The sequence below is a fragment of the Podarcis cretensis genome (assembly GCF_951804945.1).
Source record: "Podarcis cretensis genome assembly, chromosome: 8".
NCBI classification, from domain to species: domain Eukaryota; kingdom Metazoa; phylum Chordata; class Lepidosauria; order Squamata; family Lacertidae; genus Podarcis; species Podarcis cretensis.
Window position 1 is genome coordinate 65,820,155 of NC_137177.1, and position 18,818 is coordinate 65,838,972.

An 18,818-nucleotide genomic window follows, 5' to 3' on the forward strand; every position below is an offset into this window, starting at 1 on the left:
CAGATATATTTTATTTATAATTTTTAATCACGGCCCCATGTCATTTGGCAGGGAGGGGGAGAGCATCTATGGAAGAGGGGAAGATTGCAGTACTGCTTATGTCCAACCTGAGGTAAACCCCACTGATGTCATTTGGGATTACTCCCAGGTAGACAGGCTGAAGACTCAGTGAGATGATTCGGCTTACAAAGTTGCTGGTGGGGCAATAAAAAAAATAAACAATTCCCCCCTTAAATTACTGGGTTATTTCACCCATTTTTAGTTAAATCCCTCATTCCTCCTACTCATAAGCAACATTGTCTGCTTGACCATATTGGGCCCTGAAATAAACCCTAAAAAGCGGCAGTTGGGGCTCCAAATTCCAGAGCTCGGTGTGGTCACCATGACAATGGGATTCCAAGCCAGTCCAACCCATTGAGAAGCAGGTTGCAGGTCCCAGTGGTGCTCACTGCCTTTCTGGACTTGGATGCAGGCAGACACACCTTTGGGTCTCTCCTGCCAGTTGATTTTGGTTGTGCCCTGGTCCTCAAGAAGACTGATCAGAGTGAGTGTCAACACTCCCATCCACAGACAGTTGTGTGGGGAAACAGACCACCTGAGTCCGATTTGTAAAAGCTCCTTGGGATTTTACTGCACCCTGGCCCCAACTGGAATGGCCCAGATAAGCACTATCTCCACCTACCCATCCCTCCAATGGACCCAAATTTATTTCTGTTCTCTATTGCAGAGTGTCCAAGAGAGATGTCTATAAGCCCACCTGCTGGGTGTCATAGAAGAGGAAGTTTCCATGGTTCCTTCTACAAGCTATCAGGCTCCTCATTTATTAATATTAAATGCATCACAAACAATATAGGATCCAGATGAACCGCAGATGGGGAAGTGTGTCTGTGTGGTTATCTTGCCTTTTAAAAACACAGGTCCAATTGTTAAAAATATTCTCTCTTGCACAGAGAGAGAATAATAGAATTCTAGGGTTGGAAGGGATCCCAAGCATCGTCTGGTCCAACCCCCTGAAATGCAGGAAACACAGCTAAAAAAATCCCTGACAGATGGCCATCCAGCTTCTGTTTAAAAACCTCCAATGAAGCAGAGTCCATCACCTTCCAAGGTAACCTGTTCCAAAGTTGAACAACTCTTGCTGTCAGAAAGTTCTTAATGTTTAGTCAGAAACTCTGTTCTTGTCATGTGAATCCATTGGTTCAGGTCCTCCTCTCTGGAGCAACAGAAAACATCTGTTTTGCATGCAGGAGGTCCAGGTTAAATCCCTGGCATCTCCAGGTAGGTCTAGGAGAGACCCCAGTCTGAAACCCTGGAGACCTGTTGCTGATCAGTGCAGACAACACTAAGCTAGTTAGACCAAAGGAATAACTCTGTATAAGGCAGCTTTCTATGTTCCTATGTTGGACTACAGATCCCATCAGCCTCAGTCACCATGAGGCTGAGGCCAATGGAAGCTGTAGTCTTAAAAGATCGGGAGAGCATCAGGTTGCAAAAGGCTGACCTAAGACACCCTCCCCCATTTCCTGCAAGATGTAATGAACCGAATGTCATGACTCAGCTGGACACACAGAGATAAATGCCAATTTGTCACGTAAGCAAGAGCTATTCATGTACCACAGGGCACTGATGAATGATTATAGCAGATCAGTCAGGTTCCCAATCAAATGATCAATCAAATAACATTTGCATAATTTGCCAAATGTAACAGAGTTTATTCTGTTCAGGGATCCTTTCGCAGAACGTGTTGTCTCTTGATTTGAGCTTTTATTCTGTGACCGCAAACCTGTCACACCACTGTAGTGGGAACATTAACTGGCCTTTGCTAGCTCCAGCAAAGGTTCGTGCGCGCACGCACGCACGCACGCGCACACGCGCGCACACACACACAGTTTCTAGTCCTCATGAAATAGGTTTGGAAAATGTGCAGAATGCATAGAAGCACCCACCACGTGCTGCAGTCAAATTCCCTTCGCCATCAGCACCTTGAGACCCATAAACCATCCATGATTAACTGAACACTGAGTGGAACTGGAACTGGAACCGAGTGGAAGTGACCACCAGCTGAGATGGATTTAAAAGAGGATTGGACTAATTCATAGTGCAGACAGCTATTGATGGCTAGGCTTTGCTTCCACGCTTAGAGGCGATAATGCCTTTATAAAGTGTGCTGGGCTTAATGAGCAGGTTCTTCTTAGGTTCTTATGAACTAGTTACTAGCTGGGGACTAAGTCAGCAATTTGAAAATTTTGTGCTAGGGAACAAATCCAGTTGGCCTCAGAACACTGTGGGAACTCAGTCATTCTTTGCATCCCGATTGGTTGGGATCATCCATATGAAAAAGAAACAAGCACCCCACAAAAGAAGAAAAATAGATATTGTGGGGCAGTAACAGTCATGGGAGCTTATGGTAATATACATAATTTTTAAAGGGTTATTAAGCCTGGGGTTGGCAAAGTCTGCCTTTTACTGCAAGCCTACCCAACTCAGGCTCCCACCCCCTTTTGCTAACCAAAATTCACACCGCTCAGAATTCCCAATGGAGTTCTCCAGGCATGCCCACCTCTACCCCAAATATGCATGAATAAATGTACATACTAGGCAAAATTCTCACACAGATATCTCTATACAGTGGTACCTCTGTTTAAGAACAGTCCTGTTTACAAATGATTCAGTTTACGAACTCCACAAAACTGGAAGTAGTGTCCCAGTTTGAGAACTTTACCTCGGTCTAAGAACAGAATCCGAATGGTAGAAGGGAGGCCTCGTTAGGGAAAGTGCACCTCAGTTTAAGAATGGTTTCGGTTTAAGAACGGTTTTGGTTTAAGAATGGACTTCCGGAATGGATTAAGTTAGTAAACCGAGGTACCACTATATTAGGGTAAATGCTTACTAAAATGCTAATGAATTTCCATGAGGGATTTTTTTTTTAAAAAAAAATTAATAATAACAAGATGGAGATTGTAACTATGAGGGACTAAGAGATATTGAAATTGGGTCTGAACCGCCACGGCGAAGGCGGAGACCCATAGAAATCACAGGCGGAAGAAGCCTGTGAACTTGGGATTCGGCTGGCACCATTCGTGCCTCCCCTACTCGCGGGGAAACCCTGTTTTGGGGATCCGGAGCGACGTGGGGTGAGTGGTGCGGTGCTTTGAATCAACTGCTTCTTTCACGGAGTGAAGCCGCATTGCTATTGTCGGAGAGCGCTGACTTTTTTCCTGTGGACAATTGGACTTTAAACAACAACCCTTGAGTAGAACGGAAAATTGGATTTTTAAATACCTTAATTTGGCAACGAGCGGGGAAGGTTCAAAACAGGAAGTCCGCCTTCCCTTTTTTGTAAATAGACTGAAGCAAAGAGGTTGCAAGCTAAGGTCTTGGAAAGCCTCATGTAAAGGATTAAATTTCCATCGATTGAAACCATTAAGCCCCCCTTGGAAGCAGGGGAAGAGGGGGGAAATTGTGGACTGTGCATCCTGCAGGAGAGAGTTATAAAAACTAAATTATCACTGCTCTGAACTCCTGGGAACGGGCTGCCAGCAGATTGACGTTTGGAAGAGTTCATTGACAGCAAAAAACAGTCAGTTAATAAGAGAAATATATTGCTTTCACTGTCCGCTTCTGCGTTTTAAAAGGAAGGAAAAGCAATTGAAAAAGTAACTGAAAACTGAAACTATTTTACTTTTGGAATTGTTTCGGAAAGGATTGATACAAGTGGAGATTGCTCCCCTCTAGAGGAAGTTTTTGAAACTGTTACAAGAGTGGAGCTGAAACTGTTACAAGAGTTGAGCTGAGGAATCCAGCTGTACGATAAGAATTGTGAGAACCAGAGACTGACCTTGGACTAAAATGTCGGCAGATGAGATAATAGTGTCTGCATTTTGCAGGATAGATCATTTGCTGAAACAGCTTCACAAGAAGATAGATGCTATGGCTACTAAAATTGACATTTCGGGACTAAAAGTGAATATCAACACAGAAATAACTCAGGATCTGGCACAGGAATCTATTCCAACAGGGCAAATCGTTGAAAAGGAGAAGGAGAAAGTTGCTGTTGTTGAACTTAAAGTAATACAAGGGGGAGCCTTAACCTCACAGAGGCAGGTCGAGGGTTACAGGTCGGGGCCCTTTGTGGTTGAAACTGGAAGAGGTCAGATTTCCAGGATTGGAGCCTGGCCTGGACTGGAGGGGGAAGGTTGGAGAGACCCCCTTATGCAGGGATCAATTGACATTTGGGACATGGATTTGGGTCGGGAGGGGATTGGAGCTCTGGGGGCCTTTGGATTTGGAGGAACCTTGAAGCCAAAATTTGAAATATTTTATGGATCCTGGTTTTAACTATGGAAATCTGGTTGACCTGTCGAGATGGAATAAAAGTGCTGTTGGGTCGGAGCTTCCCCGAGATCTGCTCTCTTGGCAGAAGGGATGTGGAGAAGAGTTAAGAGCCTCGGACATAAGATCTCCAGGTTGATGGACTATATGGAATTGACGGAAAGGACTGGCAGAGGCCGAGACCAGGAAGAGGAGACGGTGAAGAAGATTGGAAAATTTAAAGTCTATATAGGGAAATTTTGTAAAATTTAATGAGGGATAGAAAAATCTTGGAATGGATTTTTTTTCGGCCTTAGTGGAAATGTTTTAAGAGGTTAAGTGTAAATAGGTATATTAGATTTAATGGGGAATAAGATTAAAAATATTTTAAGATAAAGGATTTGCTGAGATAACGTAGAGAAGTGGAATACAAGGAGGGAGGTGAGAGGAGGTCAATGAAACAAGGGAATGAAAGATAGATTATGGTAAAGGTATGATGTGTGTTTGTAAATTGTTTTTGTTTTGTTTTGTATAGTTTATGGTGTTTAGATGTTAATGTTGTGTTTTGTATTGTCTATATTGTATTGCTTCTTTTGTCTCTTCTTTCTTTTTCTTCTTTTTCTTCTTTTTGTAAGTTTTAAAAGCAATAAATATCTCTTTTTTTTAAAAAAAAAGAGATATTGAAATTGGCAGGCTCACCACCCCTTATTTACATAGCTAATTGTCATTGGTGGGTGGGTGGGATCTACCCAACTAAAATCATTATTTTAAACTCCAGAATGGAACATCAGTTGCAGCCTTAGCTGAGGAAGGGAGAGGGAGAGCCAAATCATTCATAACCACCCACGTAATTGCATTACTTATTGATATTTATGTATACAACAGTTTTCTCAAAAAGGCCAGCTAGAAAAAATAGCAAAGACAAATGGTCCCCATTCCAGCCTCAAGATTAATTCTAGCTGAAAATCTAGGCCGGCTCTAGTCAGAACTGTCTCTGAGTCTGTCAGCAAATCAGATGACTTACCTACCTGTCCCACTGAGAGGCAAGAAAAGAACCGCGGTGGTTGGAATGCAGAATGAGTCTTGGAGCCAGCTGCTGAATGAAAGGTGAGCAGAGTTCATCTCCAGATCTTAGGAGCATCAATGTTCTTTTGAAAGAAGAAAAGCATTTGGAGGGACATTGACAAGGAATCCAGAGGGGGAAGCTTTTCAGATGGAACTTGAACATATTTGCAACTGTGGTGAATGGTTTCAAGACAGAAGTTTAGTTATCATTCTAGAGGGGAGCAAAATAATGTGTGTATTAAGATAAGCACAGGGAGGAATGTCACTGATAGGTTCGGAAGTGGAACTACAATAAGTTCTCTTTTCATTTATGTGTCCCTTATTTAATTTTGGAAACCGTAGCTTAATACAGAAGTTCTACCTTATCAGCCCATTTTAATACTTTGCCTTCAAAGATATCAGTTGCTGGAATTCCTTGTAAAGATAGGAACACTTTTCTGCCTTTCTTTCTCTCCCATTTCTTTATATGAACAAAGAATCCCTGAAAAATGAGAAAAATATTTGATACAATTTTTGTTCTCTGACTTCCGTATTTATGTTATTGTTATTTTTTTGTATTTCACAGTTATTATTAATGTTGCTATAATGGGGATGGGCTGGGAAAGTATACACTGTCTGTGTAACCCCTCAGAGGTACATATTATCTTGTCTATGTGTTTCTAATCGGAGGGTTTGATAACACAAGACATTTATGACACAGATTCCTGGTTGATCTCTAGAGACCAGCTGAGTATCTTCCTTGAGAAGACAGCTAATTTATTACCAAGCAGGTGGCAAGAGTATCTGCCATTTCTCTCAGATCTGCTACTATTGTTCATGCTTAGCTTGTAATTTTTTAAATACCATATTTTTTGCTCTATAAGATGCACTTTTTCCTCTTCAGAAATTAAGGGGAAATGTGTGCATCTTATGGAGCGAATGCAGGCTCCTTTGCTTCAGTGATAGCAACGCAAAGCCTCCTAAGCGCAGAGGGAGAGCTCCCCCCGCACACCGGAGGCTTCGCATTGCTTTTGCTGAAGCTGTCTGAAGCCCCCGAAGCACAGCGGGAACTCCCACTGCGCTCCAGAGGCTTCAGGCAGCTATCCGCAAGCCTTCAGAGTGCAGCAGGAGTTCCCGCTGTGATCCGAAGGCTTGCGGATAGCCACCTGAAGCCTGGAGAGCGAGAGGGGTTGGTGCACACCAATCCCTCTTGCTCTCCAGGCTTCGCTTTGCTGGAGAGGCGCTGCACAGTTTTCCCTCTCTGTGCAGCGCCCCTTCAGTGAAGCGGGAGGAGAAATGGAAGGGGCTCCATTTCTCCTGCCGCTTTGCTGAAGGGGCGCTGAGCAGAGAGGGGGAGAATTTTTTCCCCCTGTTCTCCCCCTCCTATGGTCCAGTGTGTCCTATGGTCCGGTGCGTCCTATAGAGCGAAAAATACGGTAATTGATTTTATTGAGGCCACAATGTTGAGTTTAATAAGTTGCATTTTTCCTCCTTATTGGTTCAGTTGACTGTAATAAACACCTGACACCAGACAGCCTCACTTCCTGCGACCTTGGAAATGTGCTAGCAGAGTAAACAACACTGGGGTCGAATGAGCTCATGATCTGACTCCATAAAAGAGAGATGCGCGGACTCCAAGAACTTGTCTGACACCTCCCCTTTCCCCACCTTCAAGGCCCTTAATGTAGGTCTGTTTATTCACTTAACGGATGTGTGAGCACCGTCTGAAATATTCAATATGACATGAATAATGAATGCGGCAGGGCATGGCACATGATGTAGACTGAGTTCAGGGTTGTAGCACAGTGCTCTGGATTCTCCCCTACACACACACACACACACACAAACACACACACACACAGCTGCCTCCCCACCCCACATGCTTCCTCAATGGCTCCCTGAAAGAACCCAGAAAAGTGCAGTGTCTTCCCAATGTTCAGTCACCATAGCAACCCTTCTGTTGACGTCTGACATCTTGGCCTGGCTTGAAATTCATTTGGCAGCCGAAAGTGAGCCATGGGTGTGTGTGGGCTTCCTCATCCTAGCGGTGGGCTCCCCGATCCCCCCTGCACCACCCTATGATCTCAAGCCATTCCTTTCAAAGCCCTCTGTGGCAAAGGCCCCCCGGAAGAGATTCTGCACATTTAATCCCGGCCGTTATCATTAGCGTTTTAAATTTCCGTTACACGCAGATGGGTGGGTGGAGGGGTTTGGGACTGAGTTGGGAAATCCAAGTAGGCGTAGGACCCCGAAGGAACAATAACAAGATGGGAGATGAGTCCATCTGGAAAGGAAAGGCGGGGATGGAATAGGCTGGTTGGTAGCAGGAACCCTGGGGGGTGAACGAAATGCTAGTCAGGAAAGTTCACTGTGGATCCCGATGCAAATCTATTTCCCGAGCATCTCAGAGGGGGTAGAGAAAACAAGTTCGAAAGGGCTGTTGAAAAGCGTGTGTGATCGGCGAAGGGAGAAATTGAAATGTATGGGGAGGGGATGGCAAATTAGGCACAGATAATAGCATAATGGAGCAAGTGCTTAACACATTTGTTGCAGAGTGCGCCATGTGGGAACGTGGGGGGACTGATTAACCTGGGCCACAGAGGCAGTAGAGTGGTCTGTGGCCTGGAACCAGCTTTGGTAGCTTACAGGCTTCTCCCATGCTCAAGCACAGACCAGTCTTTGAAAAACCCTCAGAGGCTGCTGGATTGCATTCTGGTCCGAACTAGCATTAGCCATTGTTGGAAGCTCTGTCCATATCTAGGCACAGGGGAAACATTCTACTCAGTTCACAGTGCAAGACGAATCCACCCAATTCTCAATTTGAAGACTGAAATGCAGCCATCTTTCAAAACCCGCACTTCTTGGGATTTCGCAGTGCAGTCCTCTATCCTGGGAATGTGTGCAAAAATGCATATAGTAGGGTAAAGAAGAATGCATTAAAGTAATAATATATTAGTGAAAATATCATAGAAATATATTACATACGGGGAATTAAATATATATATGTATATCTGGGGAAACTGAGTCAATCTCTGTGCAGAGATTTGGAACAGCTGCCCACCCTCAGAGAAGGCTGCTCGCAGTGCCTCTGTGCAAACTTCTCTTCCAATTAGAAAGCATCTTCAGGCTGCATGATCCACAAGCTCCTCTGAGAGTGAGCAAGTCAACTCCTTACATACTCTAGAAGTAAATAACTGAGATTAAAGGAGAACAAAATGCACAATCAATTTGGGCTCTGTAAAAAGAGTGCCTCTCAACCACCAGAACAATGTGGGAAAACTACTCCAACCACCAGAGGAGCATGAGAAATAAAGTTCACAATGGATACTGGCCACAATGGCTATGTCCTGCTTCTACTGTGGGAGGTAGTGATGCTTCTGAATACCAGTTGCTGGAATGCAAAGCAGATGAGAGCGCTCTTGCACTCAGATCCTTCTTGCGGGCTTCCAATTGGGACATCTGGTTGGCTACTGTGAGAACAGAATGCTGGACTAGATGGGGTGGGGACCTTTGGCCTGATCCAGCACTCTCTTCTTATGTTCTTAAAGAGTAATAGCAATGTTTGACTTTGCCTTTTCTAGGCATGATGACGACCTTCCATTTCTTGCCCTTTCACGGTCCTGCTTTCTGCCTTTCACCAGTCATTTCCCTGTTTATAGCTTCGCGGTTTGCTTAATCCTCCTCCCATAGTTCCTCATGGAAGTGTGGCAGGATCTCCTGAGTGATTGCTTTTAAACGATACAAACTCCTGTTGATATGATTAACTTCCCCCAACCTTGCCAATAATCCAGAGATTAATGCCTCCTAAGGGGCCCATTGACACGTCAAAGCAGATGGGGCTGAGCCATAACCGCGCACTCATGTTCAGCAGAGCAGAGAAACGACCCTCGTTCTACCAGCCTGCTAGTTTTTCCCTTGGCATTTAAAAGAGACTTTATGATTATTTACTATTTATTTGCACTGCACCTGGAAGCTCCGGCCAAAAGCAATTGGGACCTTCTTTTTTTTGCAAGGTTTTGCTGTGGACATTCAGGTGGTGAGCAGGAGGACTGGCTTAAAAGATGTGAAGCCCAAATACCACCAAAAGCCACAGCCAACTGTTCAGAATTAGGTGCAGAAAAGTAAATTGCTCAGTTTGCAGGACCACTGCGCTGCTGTCAGGGCAAACTGGATTTTAATTGTGGACTCTAAATGTGCTTTAATGTAACTATTGTCTTCAACTGGTTTGTTCTTATTACTTTATATTACTTTATGTTTTATAATGAGGTGTTTAAACCTTGGAAGCTGCCTTGCATCCCAACTTGGGAGAAAGGTGGGCTATAAAGACGTCAAATAAATAAACAAATGTTCCAGAAGCATTGACAGGATCACTGAATCCACCAGGCCAGCCTCATACTTCCTAGTTCTCAGCAACCTTTATTTTTTTTGGTATGCAATTTCCTCAGCAACTCACAGAACCTGCTCTACAAGAGACCAAGCTTTTGTGCCAGGGCATATACAGGAGGACAAGATATGCAAAATTAGACTTTGATGTTTGCCGCTGCCAAAAGACTTTTTGATCTCAGGGCCAGTGTGCAGGCATTGCATTTGAACCCTGGGTCGCCACATCAAGAGGGAGCCTGCTGAATTGATCTCTTGGTGGCTGCAAGGCAGCAACCTTTGGGCTAGAGGTGAAAAGGGGGAAGAAATCTGTCAGGAGAGACCATCTTCTGTCTTGGATTTCAGCATTGCTTATGAGGCAAAACCTGAAGTGCATTTGAAAAGTCTTGCTCAGGTGAAAGATCTGCAGGGATTCTGAGAAAGGGGACAGAAGGATTGAACCTGAGATGGATGGCAGTAAATGCAAAGGGTGCCCACCAGCTCTGCTTGCACCCTGAATTACTGGAAAGTGCAAGCCAGAACAGATTGTTTTCCCAATCCCAGATCAAACTGTCTAACATTCATCCACTAGAACCTCTTGTCTTGTTAAGATTGTGCTTCATTTGCATCCAGTCCGCTACTGTGTCCAGTGCCAGATTTAGGTTTGATGAAGCCCTAAGCTGTCAACAACAAATTGTTGCTGTTTTTTTGTGTTGAATATATGCTATATGGTAATTTATGGACCTAATAGGTATCTAAAGCCATTTGCACAAGTTGCCATGCAACCAGTCCATGCAGAATGCAGGAACCCTATATATAGAAATGAGCAAACCAGTGATATTTTAGGGAGCAGGCTAGCAGACGGGGCCCCTTATTTACATCACAGGAGCCTACACAACACAAAACACTGTTGCTGTGAATAATTATTAAGATTTTTCTGATTATAACTTAAATATCCACATAGTCTCCTGCAGACATTAATTGACTTTCGATTAATGTCTACAGACATGGCATTTTAAAGCATGAACCCGTGCCTAGAAATGAGGTACAAAAGGAAGTCAGGGTGAACCCTGTGTTGGGAATTTATTAGAAATGCCTTTCTTTCCTTCTTTCCTTTTCTTTTTGCTCAGATGAATCCTGAGGTTCTGAGTGATTGGTTTCTGCACTCCATTTTCTTCCTGTAAAATATTGATGTTGTAAATGGGGCTTGGCTTGTTCTGAAGGCTTTTATGTCACACAAATAATTTCTCTCTCCTTTTGCTGTGCTCAGGACAGCACTAATCAAGGAGCTGGGGGGAGGGAGCTAGCCCCATCACTTTCAATTCATGCAGACAATAGCATACCAAGTTTCTTGCCTGATCACACCATTCATCCCAGCCTTATTCCCCTACCCCAATGAAGGAAGGGTAGATGCAACTGGGTGATAGCCAATGCAGTCAGAATCAGAGTATACCAGATGGAATAAATTACTATTACAAAGATTAAATTAATAACCTTGTAAACCACCACCTCAAAGTGATTTACACGTACAATAATTAAAATCACAAAAACAGCAAATGCTTTTAAAACAAGTCTAAAACCCCAACAAGTAGGCACTCATGGTAAAGACTCCTATATCCAGCTCTGAAGACCTGTCAGAAAAAAAGTGTCTTCAGTTGTTTCCGAAAAATGCAGAGTGGACAGGGATGCTAATCCCCAGAACATGGGCAGACACAGTAAAAACCTTGCTCCTCTGAGCAGTGCTGGCCTCATTTAGGGTTGTGTGGGTGATTCCCCCACACAGGATATGAAGCTGAGGAGGTGCAAAACTGAGAAGATCCACAATTGAGAAGAACCATTTTGGGGTGCCAAATTTTGGCCTCACACAGGGCGCCATGTTACGAAAGATTTCCAAAGTCCACTTGTGCTCTAAGTGAGCTTTCAAGATCTTTGGAACTAGCAGGAAAGACTCTCCCACACACTTCAGAAGTTTACTAGGTGTACGGCTTACTCTTGAGTAAGCTGTATAGGGACTTGTATGTGAGTTCAAGCACCTTGAACTTGGTGCAGTAGTAGATTTGAAGCCAGTGCCAATCATTCAAGTCGGGCATTATATACTGTTGGGAGTTTGCCCCCACAAGCAAGCTAGCCACTGCATTCTGCATTACTTAAAAAGATTTAAGAAACTTCCAAGTCCTATTATGACTTGGAGCCACTGTGATCCACGAGACGGTCACCTCCAGACTGGATTATTGTAACTCACTCTACGTGGGGCTGCCCTTGAGACTGACCCAGAAACTCCAACAGGTGCAGAATGCCGCAGCGAGGACCCCATAAGGAGTCTCGCTGCGGGATCACATTCACCCAGTGCTATACCAGCTGCACTGGCTCCCAGTGGAGTACAGGATCGGGTTTAAAGTGCTGGTTTCAACCTTTAAAGCCCTATATGGTCTTGGACCCTCATACCTATGGGACCGCCTCTCCTGTTAAGTCCCAGGGAGGACCTTACGGTCTTCAAATGAAAACATCTTGGAGATCCCAGGCCACAGGGAGGTTAGGCTGGCCTCAACCAGAGCCAGGGCTTTTGGGGCTGTGGCTCCGATCTGGTGGAACGCTCTGTCACAAGAGACTAGGGCCCTGCGGGACTCAATAACACCTGTTCTTGGATGATCTGTGGTGTTTAAAGGGAAATCATTAATAAATGAAACAAACAAACAAACAAACACCAGTAGGGACACAGGTTCTCCATCTGTGATCCAAGTTAACAGTCATCACCATTTTCTGGGAGTGACAACAGCAAATTAACAATGAACTATGTGGAAATCAGACTTCTCTGGTGTTTGTCCCAAACCAATTACCAGACTGCAAATAATCCTCCCTCAATTCTGGTATTATAAAGAAGATTTCTCTCCCTTCTCTTTGTATACCAGTCATATGTCTATAAACCGCCATCATGCCCCTACTCAATCATAGTAGTTTCTAAGCCTTAGAGATTCACTCATAAGCCTATTCCATCCAGTTTCCACACTGATCTGCAGTGTGTTCGTATGTTTTAAACAATCTGCAAGGACACTGAAATGCATATTTAAGCATTTTAAACACATTTCTCTCCCAACACACACCTCTAAACTTACTTGGGTCTCAAAATACACATTTTTATACATTTTTGAGGCAATGTGTTGCAGCACTGAGGGAGTGAGAAAACTGGTGGAGAAGTATTTTTCGATTCAACACATTTGTCTGGAGATGCAGATTAGTTGAGTTTATAGTGGAATTCACAAAGGTCAAATCCCCCCTCCAAGAATCATCTTGCTCTAATGATACCACATCTGACTGTATGCATGGGAGAGCACTTGCTTTGCATGCAGAAGGCCCTCAGTCCAATCCCTGGCATCTCCATGTAGGGCTGGGAGAGACTGCCACCTGAAATCTGGGAGAGCACCTGCCAGTCTGTGTAGACAATACTGAGTTCCACTGAGTCTGACTCACTGGCTGCTAGTCATAGTGAATATGCTGTGACTCCATGCTTGGAGGCGGTGATGCTTCTGAATACCAATTGCTGGGAAACCACATGAGGTGAGAGGACTCTTGCACTCAAGCTTTGCTTGTGGGTTTCCTACTGGGCATTAGTTGGCCATGGTGAGAGCAGGAGACTGGACTAGATGGGACATTGGCTTGAGCCAGCAGGCTCTTATGTTGATATGTTTTTGTGCTCAGGTTCTACTTTTGGGCTTCCTATTGGGACATCTGGTTGGCCATGGTGAGAATAGAATATGGGACTAGATGGGACATTGGTCCGATCCACCAGGGCCCTTCTTATCTTCTTATGTCTCAGTTTAAGGCAGCTTGCAATGCTCCTCTTTCTTTTTCTTTGGTTTTCATGTGATGGTATTTCTGATAAACAGAAAACAGTGTTCAGTTCCTCCCTCCCTCATCCTTCCTGCCTACACTCAAATTGGTCGAAGTTGTGTGCAAACATTGCTTCTGCCAGTCCCTCTTGACCTTGTCTGCCCATTTGTGACCTCTTCTGGGCTGAAACACTAATGGTCCTTAAAACTCAAATGACACAGCAAGGGCTGTGAATGGTATGGAACTTGAACTCCCACAGCTCCTGCATCTCTCCATAAAGCTGTGTGTCAGACCATATCCATCATGCCAGCTTTCTCTGTGTGATGTCAGTCAACACAAATTGATGTGACCTGACAAGAGCTGTTCATATGTGACACAAAGACCTGCCACCGTGTGATTAATGGAAGTGCACTTGGCGAGTTCAGTCCAACTTGTTTCTGACATTTCCATCACAAAGGCTCCGCTTCCAAGCATTAATGACGCCTCCATCCCCTCCACTCGTAAAACTCTATTGCATTCAATTATTCCATGGTCAGGTCCCACCTGGAGTTCTGTGTCCAACTATGGGCACCACAGTTTAAGAAGAATATTGACAAGCTGGAAAGTCTGCAGAGGAGGGTGACCAAGTTGGTCAAGGGTCTGGAAACCAAGCCTTATGAGGAATGGATGAGGGAGTTGGGGATGTTTAGCCTGGAGAAGAGAAGACTGAGAGGTGATATGAGAGCCGCCTTCAAATACCTACATGGAAGATGGAGCAAGCTTGTTTTCTCCTGCTCCAGAGTGGAGGACTCAAAGCAATGGATACAAATGACAAGAAAGGAGATTCTGAGTACTTTCTGATGGTAGGAGCTGTTTGACAGTAGAAGGAGAGAAACATGGAAGAATGGAACCCTTTCCCATTTTCTCTCTTAACGCTATGAGTTTTTCAATTCTGCTGGATGCAAATCCTACTGGGATTCTTTGGAAAGGTCTACCCTGAGCTCTTCAAACAAAATATGGCATCTGGGTGAAAGGCAGTGTAGTTTAGGGTCCAGTATAGTGGAGTACCTGTGGCATGTCAACATTAACCCCCACCCAACTTAGCTTGCTTCCTCATTAGGTTTCCAAGGGAGCCCCAAGCCGCAGTTTTGAGTCCAGCACAGAGCAGGGCTTGTCTCTATCTCCATCTTCCAGTATCAGCCCAATTTTCACACACAGTTATCTCCTACACACACCCCTTGGCTCATTCTCCAGCGTAGGATGGTGTAGCATCCAGCCAGTGGTGGTGGGGAAAGGCCCACCCATTTGTCTCTATGGCAACAGAGCAACCTCTTGGTATATGAAGTTATGGTGCTTAACTAGCCAGTCAAAGCCAGTACCTTGACAAAGAAACAGGTTTGATTGGCTTCCAGCTATACCACTCTTATACCTTTAGAAGAGGGACACGGGTAGCGCTGTGGGTTAAACCACAGAGCCTAGGGCTTGCCGATCAGAAAGTTGGCAGTTCAAATCCTCGCGACGGGGTTGCTTGGTCCCTGCTCCTGCCAACCTAGCAGTTCGAAAGCACGTCAAAGTACAAGTAGATAAATAGGTACCGCTCCGGCGGGAAGGTAAACGGTGTTTCCGTGCGCTGCTCTAGTTCGCCAGAAGCGGCTTAGTCATGCTGGCCACATGACCCGGAAGCTGTACACTGGCTCCCTTGGCCAATAAAGCGAGATGAGCCCCGCAACCCCAGAGTCAGCCATGACTGGACCTAATGGTCAGGGGTCCCTTTACCTTTACCAGGGACCCAGAATATCATTCAGACTGACCACCCAATCACATAACTGTATATTACAATCATGTGTTTTAAGGCATCTGAAATCTTGAAAATCAAACAATGTGTTGCAAAGTGTTGCTATTGGTCACTGGTGCTGCTTTAATTACAGCTGCTACTACAACTGCTACTAGCTTTGACTTCTGGAATTGCAAGCCAATATTGATGGGGTTGAGTCCTTGCATATTGATCATGTAGGGACAGCTGCTGGCCAAAGGTGATAGTTTTGAAGCACAGCCAAGGGGGAACGCTGTATCGAGAGCAAATTTGAAGCATGCTCCTTTGAGTGGCAATCTGTGCATCTGCATAAACCCTGACACAAGTCTTGGCAAAGCTAGGAGGGTCACAGAGTTTGGAGTCATTTGACGAAAGATGCTTAAGATAGTTAATTTGGCAGTCTTTTAATTCAGTGGATCGTGTCACAAATACTGCATTTGGCCATTATATATAGACGCACACCCCCTCCCCAAGTGCTCATTTAGGTGCTCTTAATGAGATTATTTCCTGGCATAATTTTTATTGATGTCTGACAGATTAATGGCCAACTCAGGACCTTGATATTCATGTTGATAATATTGAAGATAAACTGGCTGGCAAAATTTATTAGTGTATTAAAGGGATTCATCATTTGCGCCCCTCCATTAACTATGGCAATGTTAATGCTGAATAAGTTTAGCTCTTTAGGGGATTTATTTATTTTTTTAATCAGCATGGCTGGATTTAGCTGGCGGTCCATCTAATTGAGCATTTCCTTCTTATATCTAGCTATATCTATATCTATATCTATATCATCTATCTCTATCATCTCTATCTCTATATCTACAGTCATGTGTTTTTAAGGAAATTGGAATCTTTAAAATGAGGCAATGTGTGAAAAAGTACTGCTGTTGGATCGATGAGGCTGAATTCAGCTGGAGGACAGTCTGGTTAAGCATCTTCTACTGCACAGTGGCCAATCAGATTCTCACAGGAATCCCATACATAGGACACAAAGAACATTCTCTTCACATCCACCCGCCCAATGTTTGTCCTCTGGTAACTGACATTCACCATGCATCTACTGAGCCAGGGTTAGCCAGTTTAATACCCTTCAGATTTTGTTGGGATAGAACTCCCATGAGCTCCAGCAAGCAGCACATCCTATGGTCAGAGATGGTGGGAGTTGTAGCTCACAACTTTGGAGGACACCATGCTGGCTATACCTGTATCGTAGTTTACATTAGATGGAAGCAGGACTCACTCCATCCTCTCTGCTGAGACAGATGAGCTCCATCAGGCCTCCCGTCCTTCAACTGCCACATGGAAACAGCCATTCCATCAGGCTGTCTCAGTAGGAGATAGGAAGCAGAAGGCTCATTCCATCAGCTCTGCCAAAGCCCTCCTCCACCAGGCATTTCCTCCCCATAAACTATGATTGCTGATCATTAGAAGAGCACCTTTTCTAGACAGAACTGGTGCAGGAGTTTGATCCCTCTCTCTCACTGCCCTCCCCTTCCCTTTTCCCTTGTGTGGTCATGTTTTGGGGAGATGATAGATATAGATAGATAGATAGATAGATAGATAGATAGATAGATAGATATAGATAGATAGATAGATAGATAGATAGATAGATAGATACCCTGCAACAACAGATGTAGACGGATCTCCCCATTTTATTTCATCTCAGACTGTTTTGTGCACTTAGAGCTTTTTAGTCTGAAATCTGTGTATGAGCTTTCCAAACCTTTCCTAAAAGAACAAACTGTTTTTAAGCAGAAGTACGCACAAGCCTGTGTTCTCTTACAGTCCCTAGCACAAACGGAAGGAATGGAATGTAAGAAGAAGGAAACATTAGGAGATCGGCCAAGCATAGTAATTACACTATGTCCTGGGTCGAGAAGAGAACAAAAATATCAACATAGGTAACTGAAAGCAGACATTAGCAGGCCACAAATACATGTAACAGTCAGAAGACAACAAAGAAAAATACTGAAAGACGATTACATGTATTCACATATTATTAAAATGAGAAGGTTGGGGTGGACTAGTCAGAAGAGCCAAAGGTTTAAGAATGATGACTGTGTTTCGTAACTGTGTAACTGTAACGGGAAGGATGGCTTTAATTGCCTGATTGGTTAAGTGGTAATTACAGCGGTACCTCTGGTTATGAACTTAATTCATTCCGGAGGTCCATTCTTAACCTGAAACGGTTCTTAACCTGAAGTACCACTTTAGCTAATGGGGCCTCCTGCTGCTGCTGTGTCACTGCCGCACGATTTCTGTTCTCATCCTGAGGTAAAGTTCTTAACCCGAGGTATTACTTCCAGGTGAGCGGAGTCTGTAACCTGAAGTGTTTGTAACCCGAGGTACCATTGAACCGTGTAGTATCATATTGGCCCGAATATAAGCCGCACCCACAAATAAGCTGCAACTTTAAAATTCAAGGCTTATTTGCAGATGCGACCTGCTTCACCGCTCTAATGCATTGAACGGGGGGTGGCGGTGGTGCCAGTGCTCGGTTCTGAGCACGCTGTGAGCCCGCCTCCCAGCACTACTGCCCTGAACAGGGGGAGGCCATGCCAGCAGCCAGTACCAGCACTCAGCGCCCCACTCCCCAAGCCGGCGCTGGTGCCCAATTCCGAGCGCACTGCACCCCTGCCTCCCGGTACTACCGCTTCCCAGCACTCCCGGTGCTACCTCCTCAAGCTGGTGCCGGCTGCCCCTGTCCCCCATTCAGGGCAGTAGTGCCAGGAGTCAGGCACGCACCACTTGGTTCCAAATATGAGCCGCACTTTAACTTTCCACAGTCGGATTTTTTTTTTTGGGGGGGGGAGTGTGGCTTATATTTGGGGCAATGTGTTGGAATGTGTATCAAATACTTTTACTGTTGTTAGCCGCTCTGAGCTCAGCTTTGGCTTGGGAGGGCGGGGTATAAATAAAATTTTATTATTTTTATTAAATATGATCTCTAACAGCATCAAACATGTATGTTAGGAAGCTAACATACATGTTGTTGTTGTTTAGTCGTTTAGTCGTGTCCGACTCTTCGTGACCCCATGGACCAGAACATGCCAGGCACTCCTGTCTTCCAGTGCCTCCTGCAGTTTGGTCAGACTCATGTTTGTAGCTTCATGGATCACTGCCTTGCCGTGGCGAAGGGGCTTGAATAACTCAGAGAAGCTATGAGCTATGCCGTGCAGGGCCACCTAAGATGGACAGGTCATAGTGGAGAGTTTTGACCAAATGTGATCCACCTGGAGCAGGAACCAGCATGCCGCTCCAGTATCCCTGCCAAGAAACCTCTATGGACAAAGGCAACAGGCATATAAAAGTTATAATGCTGGAAGATGAGCCTCTAACATACATACATTTATATTAATAAAAGCCTCTCTCTTTTTCAATTAAAGCCTGAGTCTATTGGTGTTCTTTTGGAGAACCCTGGTCAGGATAAATGCTTTACAAATTTATCAACACAATTACTGTCTTGTGTTAATTGCTTGTA

At 44.5% G+C, this 18,818-nt stretch overlaps 1 long non-coding RNA gene across 1 annotated transcript; it reads left to right on the forward strand.

Annotated features, from left to right (window-relative positions):
- Positions 1-410: 410 nt before the first annotated feature.
- LOC307223401 lies at positions 411-870 on the forward strand. The gene is made up of 2 exons (XR_013842084.1): positions 411-544; positions 728-870. It is a non-coding gene; the product is annotated as an uncharacterized lncRNA (long non-coding RNA).
- The last annotated feature ends 17,948 nt before the right edge of the window (positions 871-18,818 follow it).